We start from the raw sequence: 20918 nt of genomic DNA on the forward strand, positions 1-20918 counted from the left end.
CCGAGTGAGTACATTCTGATTCCGCCGGCATTACACGAGCCGGTGAATTCTGATCTGGCCTAGCTGGATCCACGGTCCGTTCGTTTCTCTCTTGCCCGCCGATACCGGTAGTAAAGCTGCCGCTGCCGCCGCGGAGAGAGAGTCCGTCTTTGTCCGTTTCCTCCGTGGGCGGCCGTGCTTAAGCGTCTGATTGCCGAGAAATCAATATCCGTCGAAGACGGACGATCGGTTGCGTGAAGATCGAATAAACACGCTTCGTTGGCCTTGACAAACAGCCGGGGATCCGTGTTCAATCGTTTCCGCGTGGATACGCGGAGAGCGAAACGGTTTTTCGCGCGGATTTAACCGGATAACACTCAGACGAGGATACACGTGCAATAATGTTGCACGGTTCTCGAGTAGAATCCCCTGTTTCGTTCCTTCGGAGAATATTCCTGCGTTCCGTTGACATTTCTGCAGAGTATCGGCGTTCTTCTTGCTCGGTTTGCCCGTCGGCTGCCGGGTAACAAGATGTCGATACCGAAGTCGTATCCACGTGACGCGGAGACTTTGTTTTCGACGGTTCCCCGAGCTTTCATTTAATTTCCGTAGCCCGCATCTGTCATATCGAAGTGTCATTCTGGTTCCACGGCTCGAGGACTGTCGCCGAGTTCGTTTTCCGAACGGCCACCCATTTTTCCCCGTTTTATTTCGGTGCAACTGGCACGGTTATCTGTTTTCGGGGGAATTTCTAGCTGTTTATCTGTGAAATTTATGTGCTCGGCTGCGCTGTTTGTTAATTTGATATGCCGCAGCAACAAATTTCGGTATTGTGAACTTTACGCTGTTATCATAATATGCATTAGCGTACCTGGGAACAGGGTTACCGTAAACAATATTGTTCACAACATTCAGTTGTTTAGAGAGGAGTCACCGTAAACTACTTATAAATCTGAATTACAACCGTTGAAACTCCGAAGTACGAATATAAAATTCAGCTTATCATTCAGCTTTCTCTTTCAACGTTATTTTCGGTCACGTTGATATCACTTTTCGTTTACGAGATATCGTCGTTCGTGTTTGTTGAAAATATGAAACTCCCAAAATTCGTCGTTCATTTTTAATCCTTCTTCGACCTTCGAACCGCGTTTCAATCAAACTCCCAGCGTGAAATATTCAAACGATCTCTCAGTTTGAATAGTGCGTCAATCAATATGAGCATTTTTTTTCATGAATGTTCGTGTAAAAGGCATAACGCGCGGAAAACTACGGGCAGGGCTGATTTTTCAACGCAGACACCTTCATTCTCGAAGCCGGGAATCTCGTTTCCCTTGTCCGTCTCTCGTCGCGGCCGCGTCGTTAAAACGACGTTAGAGTCCTCGCCTAGGCGATACACGCAGTTATTTCGTGCATACTCCCCGGGGAAATTGCTCGTGAAAGCTCGCCGCGCGTAAAACCTTTTCGAGCGAGTGGCACGGAATAAATTTTTTGAAAGCTGTTGTAGCGGCGATACTTGCCGGTAGAACGGTGCGGGCCCGATTGATCGTGACGCAACGCTCGCGGGAAGTGTTCTCCGCGTTCTCCATTTACGTAGGCTAGTAACCAATCGAATCGTAGCTTGGACCGATGGGATTTCCGGAAATTTTCAGGCAGAAAACTCTGGGAAATGATGCAATCATACCTGAAATCAACTAGAATCCCTTCTCACGATCATTTACAGGACCAGCAAGCATACTGTTCGATTTACCTGTTATACTTTCGTTCGGAAGTCGGTTCAGTGTATTTTCCATCGAATCGTAGCTTGGACCGATGGGATTTCCGGAAATTTTCAGGCAGAAAACTCTGGGAAACGATGTAATCACACCTGAAATCAACTAGAATCTTTTTCCACGATCATTTACAGGACCAGCAAGCATATTGTCCGATTTACCCGTTATACTTTTGTTCGGAAATCGGTTCAGTGTATTTTCCATCGAATTGTAGCTTGGACCGATGGGATTTCGGGAAGTTTTCAGGCAGAAAACACACCTGAAATCAACTAGAATCCTTTTCCACGATCATTTACAGGACTAGCAAGCATATTGTTCGATTTAGCTGTTATACTTTTGTTTGGAAATCGGTTCAGTGTATTTTCCATCGAATTGTAGCTTGGACCGATGGGATTTCGGGAAGTTTTCAGGCAAAAAACACACCTGAAATCAACTAGAATCCTTTTCCACGATCATTTACAGGACTAGCAAGCATATACTTCGATTTAGCTGTTATACTTTTGTTTGGAAATCGGTTCAGTGTATTTTCCATCGAATTGTAGCTTGGACCGATGGGATTTCGGAAAATTTTCAAGCAGAAAACTCTGAGAAACGATGTAATCACACTTGAAATCAACTAGAATCCTTTTCCACGATCATTTATTAGACTAGCAAGTATATTGTTCGATTCAGCTGTTATACTTTCGTTTGCAAATCGGTTCAGTGTATTTCCCCATCGAATCTAGGTCGATCGAGATGTACATTCGTTAGGAAACCCGGCTGATAACACGCAAACACCGTCCCTGTAAACTTGACTCGCTGGCTCGCGTCGGATCCGTTGGACGTCCCGTTTTCATTGGTCGTCCCAGTGCCGCTGCAGTGTTCTCTGTTCCAGCGTTACACGATACTCGAACGACGCTAAGAGCGGGAACGCTTCGCGAATGGAGCGACTGATAACAGCCAGAGACACAGTTCGCAACTTTAATCGTAGTTCACGGTAGACTGGTGGACTTCGCCGGTGTTGTATCGTTCCGGTGAAATCGCCGAGCGGAATTCGTTCGCGTTCGTACTGGGTGAGTCGATTAAGAACGGAGAAATATTTCCATCGCTTCCTCTGCAATAGAATTCTCTTGAGAAAAAGTGTACCTATCATTGTCTCAGAGTTTCGCCGTGAAAAATCTCGAGTTGGTTTCTAAAACCATCTTCACCTCTGCAATCTCCTATAATATACATAAAATACCGAAACTAATCAAGACACCCGGTAGACTCCAATGTAAACTGTCAGGCTAAAATATCACAACATCCCAGGACTCAAGCCAGAACCTTCTGGACGGCCAGAAATTAATTCTGCGCGTAGATTCTATAGCTCCGACCGGCTTAGAGCAGCTCGAGGTCCGATTCTCATGTAAATCGAAAGCATTCGAGAGCGGACGGCGATATAGCGAAGCGTAGGGGACTCGATTCCTCTTTGTCGGATAATGGGACGGGTCACCGGAGGATTTTTCATCGTCGAGGAATGTCATTGGCCGGTCCGTTCGACGCGTTCCGCGACGTGTGCCGCAACGGGACGCCGCACAAAGTGGCCTCTCGTACTTACGAGCGTTCTGCCGTCCGCGCGGCGCGTCCCCGTAGCTGGCAGCTGTGTCAAACATTATGCAGGGAAGCAAAAGCCACTTGAAATGCAAATGTTTGCCACGGCCGCGCAATTAAGGCCCTTGTAAAGCGGAGGCGACGGACGCGCGCCGTTGCTGGATCGGCACCCATTGTCGGCTGGAAATATTACTTTCCGCTTACGGGGCCGCGGCCGAGATAAGAATCGTAAAACGGGGCTGCGGCGAGGAATCATTTATGCGCCGCCGTAACGCATTCCGTTCTTCTGTTCATATCGCAGTCGTAGAACGGCGCGCTCTCAGAAAGGAACTCGGATGTTAATGCTCCGCGTTCTTCTCCGCTCGCGAGCGTTTGTTATTTCTCTCGTCGAATAATTCAGGAATGAGAGAGTCGGCGAACTAAAGTTTTCCGCGGCAATTGTTTCGTGGAACACGAGGGATATTTATCTCGACGATCGGAAGATTGCGATTGAAGTAGAGTAGGAACGATAGTAAGTTTTCATTCAATGTCACTTGACACTAGAACTAGAGCATTTAATACGATTGATGTCTAATCTCTAGAGATATTGTAACAATAGATTATTTCCGGTTTCTTCAGACATTCATTATAGTATTCAAGTCGAAGTATTTAAGTCATTTTGAATATTTGTTATTTCTCTCGTCGAATAATTTAGGAATGAGAGAGTCGGCGAACTAAAGTTTTCCGCGGCGATTGTTTCGTGGAACACGAGGGATATTTATCTCGACGATCGGAAGATTGCGATTGAAGTAGAGTAGGAACGATAGTAAGTTTTCATTCAGAAGTCACTTAACACTAGAACTAGAGCATTTAATACGATTGATGTCTAATCTCTAGAGATATTGTAACAATAGATTATCTTCGGTTTCTTCAGACATTCATTATAGTATTCAAGTGAAACTATTTATTTCCAAAATCATTTCAAATATTCAATGCTTTTAAGGTATCAACCCCTAGCACTCCAGGTTGTTTTGTAATCAATCAGTAACTGCTACTAATTTTTATAGTATTCCTAGCGGAAATGAGAAATGCTATAACATTTCTTCGTATTCATTTTGTAATTTTGAATATTTAACGCTTCAAAGATATGAATAATTGCGAAACAATCGAAGTCATTTTGACTGTTACGGTAGTTAGTGTTAAAACGTAAATTGAAACATCGAAAGTAACTTGTGTGACCAATGCGTTCCACTTTCACACTCTAAGATCCCTCACCTCCCGAGATGCCACTAACTTCCGTTAGCCAGAAGGAACTCTAACCAACGCAGACAGCGTCGCCTGCATAAAGTAGAACAAACGCGCAACGGTCAGCCGCAAATAATTAAATAAAAGTCGGAACTTTCCGGCTGCAAAAACTGCGGAACATTCCCGTGCCGGGCACGGTTGCAAAATATTGTTCGACCGCACCTCGCAACCGGGCTGCGCCGCAGGTATTCCCGTCGAAACTCCAATTTTCCTCGGCAAACGTTTCCCCGTTCGTTGTAAACTTTCCTCCGCGAGCCGCTGAAAAATCCCCGACCCGCGCCGAGCGGAAGCTGTCTTTTGTCGCGCGCCTTCGCCCGCAGATGCAGTCAATCACGACGCATCGGCCCCGATACAGCGACGCGCGTCCGTTCCGACGAGGAACAATGGCGCTGTCGCGTAACGGGGAATAATTAAAACGAAAAAAAAAGAGAGTCCGGCGTTGTCGACGATTTCAATTTACACCGGCGCTCGGGTCCGAGCCGTTCGATCGCCGAGCTGGTAATTCGACGGGAAATTCGTCGCGCAACCGGCGCGCGGGAGTCGACACGAGCCGTGGGAACCGCGTCTCCGGAGGACCCGAGTTTTCTTTCACAAAGGATATTGGATTTCGCGGGGTTAAATGTGTCAATGGCCCGGCGAGATTCGCGAGAATGGAGGAACCCGCTTCACTCGAGCTGAGTAGCGGAATAACGAATTGGAGAAGGCTTCCCCAGCGAGGCTCTCTCCGGCTGTGGAATGTTTTCGATAAGCTTTCTCTGCCGGCGCAGCGGAATTATTGTCGTTAGGGAATGTGTAATTTTGATGCGACTGAAGATCGTTTGTCAGTTGTTAATGCGAGGGAGTATTTGATTTGTGTAAGAATATTTTTACGCGACTTGCAATAAAAATGATGTATTCGTCTCACTGTTACACTTTCTAGAGCATCCTTTCGTCATTAAGTTGAATTTAGTTTAGAATATTCCAATTTTGTATACCTTGTACATTAATAGCGCAAATATTTTGTAAAGAAAACGAGGAAGTTCGTTAAGTTCAATTTAGTTTAGAATATTCCAATTTTCTACGCTTTGTGGATTGGTAGCGCAAACATTTTGTAAAGAAAACGTGAAAGTTCATTAAGTTCAATTTAGTTTAGAATATTCCACTTTTGTACGCTTTGTGCATTGATAGCGCATATATTTTGCAAAGAAAACATGAAAGAGTGCAGCGAGATGAAATGTACTTCACACTTTGTCTTCGATTCGCTGGAACCGATAATGAGAAGAGAATTTCTTTAAAATTCTCTGCTAATTGATGTTTCGCCGCGGCGCGATAACGCTCCGCAATCGTATCTTCCCCGAAACCTCGAACATCTTTTTGTTCGAAGGCGAGCCGTGGTATCGGGAGCGGAAAGATTAACGGTTCCCGAGCACATAAAACTTCCTCCGCCAAGAGGAGCCAAGAAAACCGTTGCGAATCGATTTCCCGCAGAATAAAGCCAAGGGTCTTCCCAAACCAATAAAGTACTCGAAGGAAGAGAAGGTATCTCCGATACTCGATCTCGGTCCCGTTTTAATTTTCAATTTCCGAACAACCGGCGACCAACACCTGACCCTCTGTTTCTCTTTCTCTCGCCGGTGCTCGGCAGTCTGCGTCTCGTGGGGACTATCAGCGCCCGACAATTATTTACAGAAGTGGAAACAGATTGCAGCGATCGGATCGATTAAATCTCCTGGGCGGTCCGATTTTTTTTACGACATCTGTAGCTATTGGTCGTGGAGCTGAGGATTTAAGGAACTTAGAGGGGAAGATCCGGGCTTCGGAGATTAATGAGTTCATGAAAAAGTGAATAGGGGATTTGGTAATTTTTCTGTTTAATTGAGATTTATATTGTAGAGTGTTTTATGTTATTTTTGGTAGAATTTCTCTTATTATTGAAGATATTCGTGTAGAAATTTCATTATTGGAAGAATTAGAATGCTAAAGGATTAAAGTTGAAAGTTTGAATCTCCGGCAATTAGAATTAATAGAAATTTGAATCTCAATCACTTAACATTGCTAGGAATATAAATTCCAAGGAATTGCAGTTGATAAAAATTTGAATTCTGAATAGAAAAACTTTAAATTTTAAGGAATTGAAATAGAACCTTAAATTCCAAGGAATTGAAACAGAAGAACTTTAAATTCCAAGGAATTGAAACTGAAGAACCTTAAATTCCCAGGAATTGAAACAGAAGAACCTTAAATTCCAAGGAATTGAAACAGAAGAACCTTAAATTCCAAGGAATTGAAATAGAACCTTAAATTCCAAGGAATTGAAATAGAAGAACCTTAAATTCCAAAGACTTGAAATAGAAGAACTTTAAATTCCCAGGAATTGAAACAGAGAACCTTAAATTCCAAGGAATTGAAACAGAAGACCCTTAAATTCCAAGGAATTGAAACAGAAGAACCTTAAATCCCAAGGAATTGAAACAGATAAGAATGCAATCTCAAAATAATCGTCAGTACAATTCCGTTCCACACTCTTTCGTAAATTCCGTTCACCGAAAGTGGTTTGAAACTTCGAAGCGGCGGTACACGCATCGTCTTGACTCGTTGAACTAACGGTGTTCACGCGGTCTTCCGGGGATCGTGAAAATTCACGAGGCGGAGGCGTCGCGTAGGCGACAGCGCCGTCGCGGGGACATTTCCATTACAAAGACAACCGGTTTTCGGTGGATCAAGCCGCGGCTACGCCACTCGAATATGTATGGCCGAGACACTTGCCCGAAAAGGGGCCACCTGACCTCGAACCTCGGAAAGCTTCGTTCGAAGGCATATTCATCAGAAAGCCCCGGCGTCTTCTGCCTTTCGGGTACTTTGTAGCCGCTGGATCAACTCCTCGAGGGCTCCTTAAGATCAAGAGACTACGGAATACGGCTGGTTGCTCGCCGAGACCAGCCGCGGAACTTCAGAAAGGAGATTGGAATTATTGTGGCCCCGCGAGTATCGGGGGAGAGACCCGAAACGCTGAATTATTTTCCTTTCTTCTACTCCGGACGATGAAGAGAAATGGAATTTCCGCTGTGATACCTCGTTTAATCATTCTTCGCGATATCATCGTGGCATTCCTTTCATCTGCCTCGTAAATCTTTTTCAATTATCAAGCGAACAGCGAAACATCCCTTGATAACAGCATTTCATAGCTTAATCATCTGTGCTCTTCTGAATGACGAACAAGCGAACAGTGAAATTTTTCTTGATAACATTTCGTAGCTTAATCATCTGTGCTCTTCTTATGAATGACGAACAGTGAAATTTTTCTTGATAACAGCATATCATAGCTTAATCATCTATGCTCTTCTGAATGACGAACAAGCGAACAGTGAAATTTTTCTTGATAACAGCATATCATAGCTTAATCATCTATGCTCTTCTGAATGACGAACAAGCGAACATTGAAATTTTCCTTGATAACAGCATTCCATAGTTCAATTATCTGTGCTCTTCTGAATGAAAATTAAACATAATGTTTAGAAGCAGTGGAAATTTATATTTTAGTATGAAACGAATATTTTTGATTGTTAAAGAGAAGAATTGGCATGGGTTTTGCGGAATATTCTTGTTTCTTAAATGGAACTTATTTACGAGAAAATGCATATTACATTCTGCATTGTTACCACAGCGTGCACGGTAGTTACATCTGGGTGCACCGGCTACAGTACGTATTTTCAAACTGGGAAAGGAAACAGCTGCGCACGAGACAGCGCAATAAACTGCAAATAGTCTTTAATATCGTATGGCTTTTCCAATTTTTATCCCGGCCCGAGGCATAGCACAAATATCGGAACGGACCAGTCTCTCAACAAGAATCTCCCGGGACGCTTTAAATTGAGTCTCCTTTCCCGGACAACTCGAAGTAGGAAGATAAAGATCCTCTTTCTCCTTCCATAATCGTTTCGAGCATCCCTGTTCTCTTTACGGTGGGCGAATGTTTTATCGAATCCAACATTAATATCCAGTCCGCTGAAATTCATGCAGAATTTCCGGCACGAAGTTCCAATAAAGTGCAAAGGTCAAAGGATAGTTTAATCTACCTTCATTTTACTCGAAATTCTTTGAAAGCATTCGAAAGAGAAACGGAATTATATAATTCTATATCAGCTTCACTTCGTTATCTTTCACTAAACGTGCCATCTTTGAATTTTACCTTCAATTAATCCCACATTTCAATATTTCATACATTAAAACGAAAACGAGTTACATCATTTCTCGAATTACGTATTCCTCCAACTCCGATCTTTCAGCTTAAGCGTATTCCTTTCGATTCACGTGTGAAACCATGGGATCCCGTAATCCCCTAAAATCCTCTATTAAAAAACAGAGAAAACCCGCAGCGGCAGAAGCGAGCGAGCAATTTGCGAGCGCGTTGTTTCACGGTAAACAATTTTCGACGTCGTTTGTAATTCCGATTTTCGTTCACGGTTTAGGCCGCGCGTTCCCGCACGCTCGATTAAATACGAAAAGGCGTTCGAACGGAAGGTACGGGCGCACTTGCCAAGATATATGGGAGCAGTTAAAGGATTTTCCAGCGTGGTGGACCCTAATTCCGGGGCTAAATACGCGGACCGTTATTTCGCCCGCGAATTCCGTCGACCTCGCGACGAGATACGAGTCCTGGAACCTTGCTTCCTGTTACTATGTATCCCTAAACCGTAAGCCATTACGTGCCAGGCCTGTCACGTCTGCGCTGGCTACCGAGCTGAAACTGCATTGGAGCATTTTGTTTATGTCGAAACCGCTTAATGAAGATCGTAAACGAAACGGGATATGTTGCAGTGAAATATAAATGAGAGATTGACTTCTCTTGCATTTTCTTTTGTTATGTCGTAGTTTTTCGCATCCTCTTTCGTTACATTTTAGTTACTTGCACTTATTTTTGTTGTGTCTCTTAGTTCCCTGAATTTTCTTTCGTTATATTTGAGTCTGTTGCATTTTCTTTTATTATATCGTAGTTTCTCGCACCCTCTTTCGATATATCTTAGTTTCTTTCATTTACTTTCGCTATATCTCTTACTTTCTTGAATTTTCTTTCGCTGTATCATAGTCTCCTGCATCTTCTTCTGTTACCTTTTAGTTTCTTGCACATACTTTTGCTATATTTCTTAGTTTCTTGAATTTTCTTTCGTTACATCTTAGCTTCTTGCATTTACTTTCCTTATATTTCTTAGTTCCTTGAATTTTCTTTCGTTATATCATAGTCTCCTGCATCTTCTTTTATTACATCTTACTTTTTTGCACTTACTTTCGTTATATTTCTTAGTTTCAATTTGATCTCGCTCAGTCTTCATTCGTTAAAAACCACAAGTAACCAATGAATTTTTACCGCACCCAAAGTGGACCGATAATGTGTATCGAACTCTAGCTCATAGATACCACAGACGTAAGAGACCAGCGTAATACTTACGAGCCATACGTTCGTATCCTTTCCAGCGGACGCGATATCTCGAACTTTTTTCCGGGACGTTTCTCAAAAGAAATTCCGGGGTATACCGGAGCACGATTTATCAACTGATCGGATTATCCTCGGGGGAGACATGTCGCGAATAGTACAAAATGCTCGAGCCCCATGCAACGGCTTTATACGGTCATCGACGAGAATGGGATCGGCAAGAAAGAGTATAAGTTACGTTGGATATCGCCGCGGCCCCTTCTAGAAAACGTTAACCGAGAATCAACGTCGTACGCCCGCGATTCTGCGCCTCGCGACGGGAATAAAGGGGAGCACGAGGGCCACCAGGGCGAATATAACTGCGAGAATCCTTGAACCAACCGATAAACGACCGGCAGACGGTCGTTTCTTCTCTTGGAATAATTTTATGATGCTTGAAGAAGATGTGGTTCTGTAGAACGTCGCCGAGGGGTGAGTGGGTTAGCAGATTGCCGAGTTTTATGGTAATCCGCGCGGGTCCCTCGGAGGGTCGGAACAAGAATCAATTACTTCCAGTTCCTCGGTAGTAATTAAAATTCCTATTTTGTCGTTCCGCGATTGTAGTTCCGAAGGGACAATTTCACGTTGTTTCGACGGTACGAGACATCGACGTGGAAATCGCGTGAAGTTTATATAGTTTCCGTAACTTTAGGTTTCTAAACGTTCGTGAACTCATAGAGGCTTAATAGAAAATGAGGAAATTGTACATGGTATTCGGCAAGAGGAGGCAAAAGATCGACGTCGAGTCATGCTAGCGCATCCGCCGATCGAGATCTCGGTGATCATCGTAGGAAATCCCAGCCTAATCGTGCAGAAAACGACCATAACCTTGAAGAATCAAGTGTTTCCCAATATCAGCGATCTCTTCGCAGACGTAACGCTTCTCGAGATACTTCGAAGCACCTCTGACCCTCTTCCGACACCATTCGAACTGTCGAGAACAGTTTTTCCATAAGAAATCCCTGTTTCACGGATTCTAAGAGAAAAATCGTCGAACGCGTCGATCCTTTAACGAACGAAAAAATACTTTTTCCATAAGAATCATCCCTGTTTCACGGATTGTTAAAGAAAAATCGCCGAACGCGTCGATCCATTATTAACAAATGGAAATCACTTTTTCCATAAGAATCATCCCTGTTTCACGGATTCTCAGAGAAAAATCGCCGAACGCGTCGATCCTTTAACGAACGAAAAAACACTTTTTCTATAAGAGTCATCCCTGTTTCCCGGATTCTCAGAGAAAAATCGCCGAACGCGTCGATCCTTTAACGAATGAACAAACACTTTTTCCATAAAAATCATCCCTGTTTCACGGATTTTCAAAGAAAAATCGCCGAACGCGTCGATCCCTTATTAACGAACGAAAAGGAACAAGGGAACAGCCCATAAACCTCGCAGATCGTTGGAGAAACGATGTTCCATCTCATTTATCGTTACTAAAATATTCAAAGTTAACCGCGGCTGTTATCGACAGAATATTCCCCGGCCGGCGTAGTCTATCGCCGGGTGGCGCCGCGAATGATCGAAGCCAATTTAATTTAATGCGCATTCAATGTTTTAATCCACTTAATATTAATCGGCAGCTCGGCAGCTTCCGTTATGGCGCCGCCGGTGGCTTTCAGGCATGTTCGTAAATGGAAAATTTCAGTGTTCCGCGATTCATCGGAACCGTCGCGGTCGAACGCGCACGCGCGGCGCGCAGAATGAAAACCGAAGAAACAAGGGGGACAAAAAATCGCCGGAGGATCGTCTCTCGTTCGGCGGCGCGACAAAAGCTTCGCCCGTGTCGGTCAGCCGCGCAATTTCTCTCCTTTCCGTTTCGTTCCTCCTTTTTTTCACTTCCTCTTCGACTACGAATCGATCGCTTTATATCGCGAACGGTTTCATTCATGCCCTTGCATAAAATCTACCGATTCGGTGCCGCGAGCGGTCGACTGAAAATTACGAGCGATTCTCGGATATAATTCGATTCCAGAGTTGTTAGGATAATTCGGCTGTCGAATGTATTGGAGACCATAATCGTCGCGAACCGTTGAATTTTACTTTGGGCTAATCTTTTGGCGTTTACGTCCAGGTCGGCACGATTTGCAACCAGCAGCCGTTCAGAATTTATTGTCGGATCACCGATAGAGACTATATTCCTGTCTTCAGTTTTATCAGTCTGAAGGGTGGCTTGAATCTCATCTTCACCCCGGAGTAATTATAATCTGAACATGATCGTTTCGAAGATTTATCTCGCTCGTTTATCTTCGAAACTGAATCTTGTAACTGGACGATTCATATTTCTGGCAGATTCGTTGAACTAAAATGCTTTAGAATCGATCTAGAGTACACATAGATTAACAATTCGCTTCTGAAGTTTGATTTAAGGGAATCATCGTTAGCAATCTTTAATCCTTAACGGAGCAATGTAATATTTTATTGTGCTCACTTCTGTGAATTTGTTTTCGCTTGTCAGCTATGACCTTCGGTGAGTCAACTTGAGATACTCCCGGTCCGTTAAGGGTTAATAACGAAAACCTAGGGAAACTAAGAAGCGAAAGAAACTAGGAAACGTATAAGAAATAAAGAGGCGTTCGTTAATCCCAGAATCTACGTCGTGACGGACGAACCGATTCTCAGCGTACCGCCCACAGATAAGGTGAATTTCAATAAAACGAAACACAGAGGAGCGTCGGGAGAGATAGTCCTGCGGAATTTCAGCGACGTCGATTACGATCTTCGGGAGGAGGAGGCGGCGACGCCGCTCACGCTGTCCGACACCGAGCTGCTACAGGTACGCCGGCCGATTCGAGTGCAAACAGCGAGCCACGTAACTCGATAGAACGCTATAAAATGAATTTCATTCGAGACGGTGGATAAACATCGGGAGTCACCGCCCCCCCGTCGAAACCGCTTCATACGCGAACAAATATTGGCTCGTCGCCTAGGGTAATCGTATTTATCGCGTTCCAGTGTGCTCTGTTGGTCTTTAAGAGGCGCGGCGACGATCCCTCCGCGGAGTTTCAGTACTTGTTCGCGGAAACACCGGCGTTACACGGTTCCGAGTTCAAAGACGTCGACAGGCAGACGAGTATTGTGTTCAAGGGTGAGTTTCGTTCGGTGCTTTTTATTGCACTGTGTTCACATCTTTCATTTCACTTTGTTCAAGGGTCAGTTTCGCTCGGTGCTTTTTATTACCCCGTATATACAGCTTCGATTTTATTTTGTTCAAGGGCGAGTTTCGTTTTTGGTATTTTTTATTGAATTGCATTCGTATCTTTGATTTCATTTTGTCCAAGGGTGAGTTTCGTTTTCGGTATTTTTTATTGCACTGTATTCACAGCTTTGATTTCATTTTGTTCAAGGGTGAGTTTCGTTTTCGGTATTTTTTATTTCATTGTATTCACATCTTTGATTTCATTTTGTTCAAGGATGAGTTTTGTTCAGTGCTTTTTATTGCACTGTGTTCACATCTTTGATTTCACATTGTTCAAGAGTGAGTTTCAGTGTTTTTCACAGCACAGTATTGATTTCCTGCTTGATTCTGCTGGAGGGTGAATTTTTATTCAATATTTTTAATCATACTACGCAAGGGAATTTTTTTCGTTTATTTTGTTCAGGGGGGCGAGTTTCAATCAACAATTTTTAATATAGCTTTCATTAACTTGTACACAAATGTTGTTTAAGCGCAAGCCACGCTCGATAATATTTCTATAGACTTTATCCACTTTTATTTCTATTTTTACCGTAGCTTTTATTTGTAGAATATATGCCGGCCGTATAAATTGCCGGACGAGCGAAAAAAAGGGGGTGAAAATGTAGAGTAGAATGGTGGAGAATTGCATGAAAAAGAGACAAAAGTTCCTCGGTTCGCGTAGTTGCGCTAGTCTTGTTAATTTTGAGAAAAATTCTTGTTCTGCCGTCCGTATTTCTCATTTCCTAGAATAGAATACTGTGCGGCGGGGGTGAGAGAGAGAGAGAGAGAGAGAGAGAGGGAGACGCACAGTAACAGAGGGGTTGTAACTTCATTTGCGTTTGTTTCCCTTCTTCCTTGTTATTTCTTCATAAATTCATTCCCAGAGAAATAAAGCTTTATTACCAGCTGCCCCTTGCTCGCCTCTATGAAACAAGTTTTCATCACTACTTATTTCATTCAACCGGATTCCATTTCGCTGATGCGCTTAACGCGACAGTGGAACCGACGCCGATGCTTCCGTTCCATTTCCGCTTGACGAATACACGCTCCATTAGAGCTTGATTATTTCGTGACTCTTTATCATCCCATTTCAACACTCTGTCTTTAATCAATCCCTCCCTAATCCACATCGTTTCTCTTATAAATTATTCATCAGAAACATGGCAATACTCAACAGTAAGACCTCACATACCTCTACCAACAAATACAAGCGCTTTGTTTCACAAAAAATGTTCACCTGGCCTTACAAAGTTTGGGGGTAGATATACAGAAAAAATAAATAATATATTATAGTATCACTATTTTCAGTTCTCTATGGCGTGGCTATTATACATACCTCTACCAACAAATCCTACATCTCACTTCACAATCATCATTGCAAAGTGACACATGAAAAATTCCAACATCGACTCCAAAACTTTCATTTTATCCTTCCAAAATACCTTCCACTGTTCCCAGTTCAGCTTTAAATAATTCAAGCCTAACTCGCGTCATCTTAAACTCAGCGAAAACCTAACTCGAACATAGCCCAGTTGTGGAGCCAGGTTTTTAGCCTCGCGCGAACATTCTTCACGAGAACAGCCCAATTTCACGCGCTGCAACAGCCGCAGCGACATCCACTCTAAAGCCACCGCGTCGGGGTGACGGTGCAAGCAATCGAAACGTTGCAATCAGCCCGAAGTGGCCGATCGTTTTTACAACGCCGCCAATTTTTCCGGCTGTCGCAATTCCCGGTTAATGCACTGCGGCTCGGGCCGCGCGCGAGTCGTTTCCTCCCATCGCGATAAAACACGGTCGCCGGTAAACCCAGTCGAAGAATAATTGGCCAGCCGAGGACATCACCTTCCACGTGTCCACGAAGAAGGTACACAGAGTCCTCGTAGCACCGCTACGTGGATCGAGTCCCGTGTTTACCGGCTTTTAATTGCGTTTACTTACATCGTTAATTCAGTAGGGTCGCGGCGCACGGTCGAGCGGCGCTCTCGCGGCGTCGTTCGATTAATTGTTTGTCTCTCCGTTTGGTTTCCCGAATGTAAAACAGAAATCGGGGAATCTCGATCCTCGATTCCTCCGTCTGCTCATGGTAATTGCTTAATTCACTTTTGGCTACTTCGATCTGAGATATTGAATCTACCTTTCCCTTTGACAATCGAGGAAATTGAATCTGTCGATGATGTTCGATCGAATCATTTGCATCTAATTTCTCGTATCATTCGAGGCTAATCAGTGTTCTTTTTACTAGTGAATAGAGAGTTATATTAACTAATGTATAATCGTTATTTTCATTCTGTATTCTTATTTCGACGTTTTATTTCAATTATTAACTCGTTCACTGCCAGCCACGATATACTCGTAGCAAGAGATTGCCAGTTTGGTACAATCTTGGTTGTATTTGAAACGTATCGTAATATAAAGCAGAATAAATTGAAAGTACAAATGAAATCACACATTTTATGCTAGCAGTGAAAGGGTTACGATTTGTCATTGTTATAAAAGAATAAGGAATATCGTATACAATGCCTAAGATTCTCATGGCAGTGAACGTGTTAATTGAGTAATCAGTTCATCGCATGTTCGTTGATTTACAAATGCAGTTAGTGGTAGGTTTGTACATAAGATCGGTTTCTATGGTGGCAGACATACACCTTGAATTATCGAGAGAATTCTTCTTCGACCGCGCGGACTCGATGAAGGAGACGATTCTCGCGAGTACCTCTTTGTCACTGTCGACGGAAATACGAAGAGGTGTTTGCAACGCGCGGAAGGATAAAAGGTAGACGATTCCCGGTGACGTCGTCGGTGGGGATCGCTTCCCGCAGCTGTCGCGTTGAGATATGTAAGGATAACGTACAGTTTACATGCATACGTGATGCACACTTCGCCACGGTGACGCATGGACTACCGTTCCGTCCTCCTCGACTGTTTTCACAGCCGTTTGAACACGAATATCGTGACGCGACGTGTCTAAAAACTGTGTTCGCCGGATCGGGCTTTTTCCTCGCGTTCCGCGGGCCACAACCTTGTTTTAAGACGAACGCCTGCTTTATCGTGTTTCCGTTACATTACACAATGTCCTTTCGTTTTAGGAAAACGATCCGGAGAGAAACATTCCCACAAATCGTATACTCTTCTTATTTCGCGCCTTATCTTTCCAGCCCTTCAACTTCAGTTTTGTAGACTGTCTTCTGGCGAATCAGATAAGCTTCGTAGAAAGAGAGTCTAAACATTTGTGGAATGTTCATCGTGAAGTGTAGAAATATTTGCGTGTCAAGGTCAGTGGGAGGGGCCAGATTTTTCGCAACTGGCCACGCCCACGGTATTATCAACCCTTTTTCAAATAGATCCGCCTCCAGCTGGTGAATCATTAAAGTTTGATCCAACTGTGGAAGTTTTCTTTAATTAGACGTTACGTATACACGTATACGCATCCTGTTGAGGGTAGTGTGCAAAGAGAATCGGTAGAACATTTGTGGAATGTTCATTGTGAAGTGTAGAAATATTTGCGTGTCAAGGTCAGTGGGAGGGGCCAGATTTTTTTAGAACTGGCCACGCCCACGGTATTATCAACCCTTTTTCAAATACATCCGCCTCCAGCTGGTGAATCATTAAAGTTTGATCCAACTGTGGAAGTTATCTTTAATTACACGTTACGTATACACGAATACGCATCCTGTTGAGGGTAGTGTGGGTGGAGCTTCTTTATGAGTCTCGAATAACGAGCGTAATCTCGGTAGAGCGAAATCAACCGACCTCGTAAACGAACTTTACTGTCAGCCTTCCCACAACGACGCGGAGATAGATTATCCCGTGTCTCCTTACCGGTGTTTCCAGAGTTAACGCCGCACTCAACGTGCGCGGACGACCATTTCAGTAACCTCTTAATCCCGCGTGCAGGTTTTCCGCAAGCAAAGTCGAAACCCACTCACGAACCGTTTCTCGATGCAAGACTGATCCGATCGACGCCGACCAGCAAAAGTTCCAGGCAGAAAAGGGGCAAATAAAGCGTCAAGCTACCCTCGAAATCCCTTGAGACATTTTACAAGCTACAACTTGTGAAGCATGTAAGTTTCAAGCACTTCTGTTTGTACTCTACACAGAGCGTAGAATCTCAAAACTAAACTGTACAAAACTGACACCTCATTGAACTCTCAACGATTTTTATCTGAATCAAGGTCACTGGGCGTGGCCATCGCCACCGCGACGCTTGACTCCTCCCGTTACACCGTGACTCCGCCCACTAAGAGACTTACAAGCCTTTCTACAGATGTTACAACGACTTTTATTGTACACATGATCCCATAAACCTGTCCCTTTTCTTTATTTCATAAAAGAACCTCTATTACACGGAAACGAGAGCAGTTTTATTTCCCGCGTACTCGAAGAATTCTACTCGGTTACAGTAAATGCGTTTAAGGGCTGGCTTCAAACGTGACACAGTTCCCACGTGATAAATTAGCGCGCGAGTGTGTCGCCACACTCGTCGTGCTCTAATGATCATCAAGGAGGCTGGAAAAAGTCAACGGGCCAGCCAGGCGACGAGGACTTAACCGGAGTAATTATTTCTTTTCCCAACAGCGCGAGTCCTCCCGGCCGTCCTCGCGCGACACACTTCCTTTCAAACCTTCCCTCCCGCTGTCCTTCCGCTTCAACCCTCCGCCCCTCTTTTGTCACCGTCTCCTCCCGCCTCGAACCTCCAGCCCTAAAGGCGTTAAGAGAAAAAAAAAAATTCCAAAACGCGACGGTTATTCGTCCGCTTTATCGTGCGCCGCCCGCCGGCTGGAAACAAAATTTTTAATCCGACGGAGTATTTTTTTACTCCTCGGCGAAATCCCTATCCCCCGTTTAATCCTGTCGAGCGTCGGAAGTACAAATGGCTCGCGGCTTCCGCGCGGAAATTGCTCGGATAACATTGTCCCCGTTTGACTCCTTTAGCCCACTTGTTAGAAATTTAAATCGCAATTAACGGAATAATTGAAGGTTAAACGCGGGGACGGCGAGGAAGAGCGCAGCGTTGGGGGGGGGGGGGGAGTGGAACGGGAAAAGAAATAAGTGTATATGGAAATTACGGAACTCGGTCGGCGCGCGGCTTTTGTTTCGATTAAAGCGAAGAGTGCCGCGCTCGCGCGCCGCGAGCAAGGGACAAAGGGAACCGTTTCGTTCCGTTCAATTGCGCTCGTTATAAAGAGGCGGACGATTAACAGTAAATTATTACCCGGTTCGCGCTGAGCACAGGGCCGCGGGAAGATTAATTCGCGCAATTTGCGCGGCACTCGCGGAAAAAGAAAAAAAAAGTACGAAAGAATTACAATGGATCAACGGCAGTCGGTTTGATTGCCCCGACGCGCGAAAATTCTCGGTTTTTATTGCGGAAATAACCCGCGTAATTTCCGGGTCACGCGCGGAATCGAACGCTGGAGGACGTCCCCTGGAATTGCGATTCGACGGCTGCAACCAGCGCGATACGCGACGTAACGATTAGAGGGTGGCGTCGTGACGTCAGCGCTGTTAAGTGCTTACCCTTGTTAAAGCGGTTTCCGGAATCTAGTATTCACGCACCGGGCCGGCGCAGCGTTTCGGGAGGCACGCTGACGTTCCAATTTGCCGGGGACGCCGCGCGCTCCCTTCGCCGGCGGCTCGACTTTCGTCACCGATGGCAATTTCACGCGAATGCTTTGATCCGATCGCGTCCGTGCCAAGTGGATCGGGAAACGGATGCGCGCGGCTCGCGGCGGTACCAGTTTTCTGTTTCGTTTTCCTTCCGCGCCGGTTCCTGAAGCTTCCTCTGCATCGGCCTTGCCAATCATATGAATTTACTTCATGATGAAACGTTAATGGTAGTATCCGATGGAACGGAATGTAACTGTTCGTATGTCCGATTGGTATTCTCTGAATATGAGGTAAATCTGATACAAGAAATGAAGCTAATGAAGATTCTCAAGATTGAATCTCGGCGAATGCGAGTTAAACAGTACGCAATCAGCACGATAGCTTTCATCGATACTTTATCCCTTCGAGTTCGTTTACTTGATCTATAAGGAGGTTTCTGTAATTTATATTATATAATTATTTTATTGAAGGAGCGTTGATTGAAAGGTCTCTACAGAAAGCATCCTCCTCAAATATTTGTATTGACAGCGGAGTGCTTCCCGGTTGGAAATTGCAATCGAGTGGCTGAGGTTTTCCCTAAAAAACGAGTAATGTCGAAGAGAAACAACCTCTCACTGTAATTTCTCCGGGGACAATGTCCGCAACGCTGCGTTGCTGTTTACTCCCGGTGCCTATGGCAGAAATGACTCGGTTACGGTGTTTCGGTAAGCGTTCACGGCCAGTAAAAGGAGAACGCCGACGCGCGAGCAGTGATTCTCGCGACTGTCAGTGAAGCGGGCCGACGTAACGCTTGTTTTTATACGAACCGTTGGCGATCTTCTATTCGTAATTAAATATAATAATGCCGTAAAACGTCGTGTATAAAAATCGAGGGGGTTTACAGGGTCCTCAATGTAGACCGTAAAACGTTATACCTTCCATAAAATGGGAAAGCAATCTGTTTCTCTTATTATCGCCGGTATTATTTACCGGCCGAGAAAGCACTTAGGTTTCCCTTCGCTACAAAGGACAACGAATTTCAATTCTTTAATGCTAACTAATTTATTGCAATACAATCAATAATACTCGCACATTCAGAAACATTATGCAATTAATACTAGTTTTTCAAAATATGAATCTCACAAGAATTAACCCTTTGCACTTGAGAGGTGACTCTCAGTCACCATATGATTTTATATAACAAAATTACAAAGTGTTGTATATAATATTAAGTTTCGTATAATGCATCAATATATGAAATATTTATATTAAACAGGTTTGTTTCTTAATTGGAGCACGTTCTCATTAGTTCGTTTCAAATAATGTCGCCCATGTTTCATGGAAAGTGTCGAATAATTTTAGTGAAAAGCTTCCGAGTGCAAAGGGTTAATGAAATATCTTCTATTCGTTAAATGAACCACCATAACAATTGAACTCCTTCTTTCAACGATACACAAATTCATCGATTCCGTTTCTAAATAGAAGATGCAAGCAAGGAGACGATTACAAGATAAGTACAACACAGAAATGCCGAGGATATTAGCCTCGTTCGACTAACTCGCCGTACCAATGCGTTCAGTCGCGCCGGTTTAATTCCGCTCGCGCGGAATGCCCGTCGAATTGAATTCGCGTGCGCGTGACGTGTCCACGAGGCGCCTGATATCGCGCGGCCCACGGTTATCGTATTTTAACAATCTTTGGTTTAATCGAGCCGCGGAAATTCGGCCGAACGTTTCGCCAGCCAATAACTGTTCAGATATTTTTGCGAAGTCGCAGCGTGTAAATTGCCGAGCCGGCGGCGCGCACCGAATCGAAATTGGTCATCCAGGAATGGCGAACGGGGGGCGGCGCGAAAGGTCGTCCGCGCCGACTGTGCCGTGGATTATTGCACCGATCAAGAATTATTGCCCCTTTGCGCCATTACCGGGTCACGAAACAATGAATTCGCCGACTGTCGACCCCATTGTCTCACGATTTTTATACGTTCCGCCGAGGCGCTGCTTTAACGTCGATTTACATATTTGCCCCTTGACACTGGAACCCATTAAGAAACTTCACGATCAATTTTTTCATTGATCTCTAACCTGCCTTATTGTAATGGGAA

At 44.3% G+C, this 20918-nt stretch overlaps 1 protein-coding gene across 3 annotated transcripts in view; it reads left to right on the forward strand.

Moving 5' to 3' along the window:
- Positions 1 to 20918, forward strand: part of LOC116424891 (uncharacterized) — a 201461-nt gene that overhangs the window by 87418 nt on the left and 93125 nt on the right. The window contains exon 1 of one of the 3 annotated variants that reach the window (XM_076367943.1): positions 2730 to 2800. The exons of the other annotated variants lie outside the window; for them this stretch is intronic. The gene's annotated coding sequence lies outside the window, so the exon portion shown is untranslated. Of the gene's footprint in view, positions 1 to 2729; positions 2801 to 20918 lie in introns of those variants that run through there. 3 annotated transcript variants of the gene reach the window in all.

Source organism: Nomia melanderi, chromosome 1, assembly GCF_051020985.1.
Source record: "Nomia melanderi isolate GNS246 chromosome 1, iyNomMela1, whole genome shotgun sequence".
NCBI classification, from domain to species: domain Eukaryota; kingdom Metazoa; phylum Arthropoda; class Insecta; order Hymenoptera; family Halictidae; genus Nomia; species Nomia melanderi.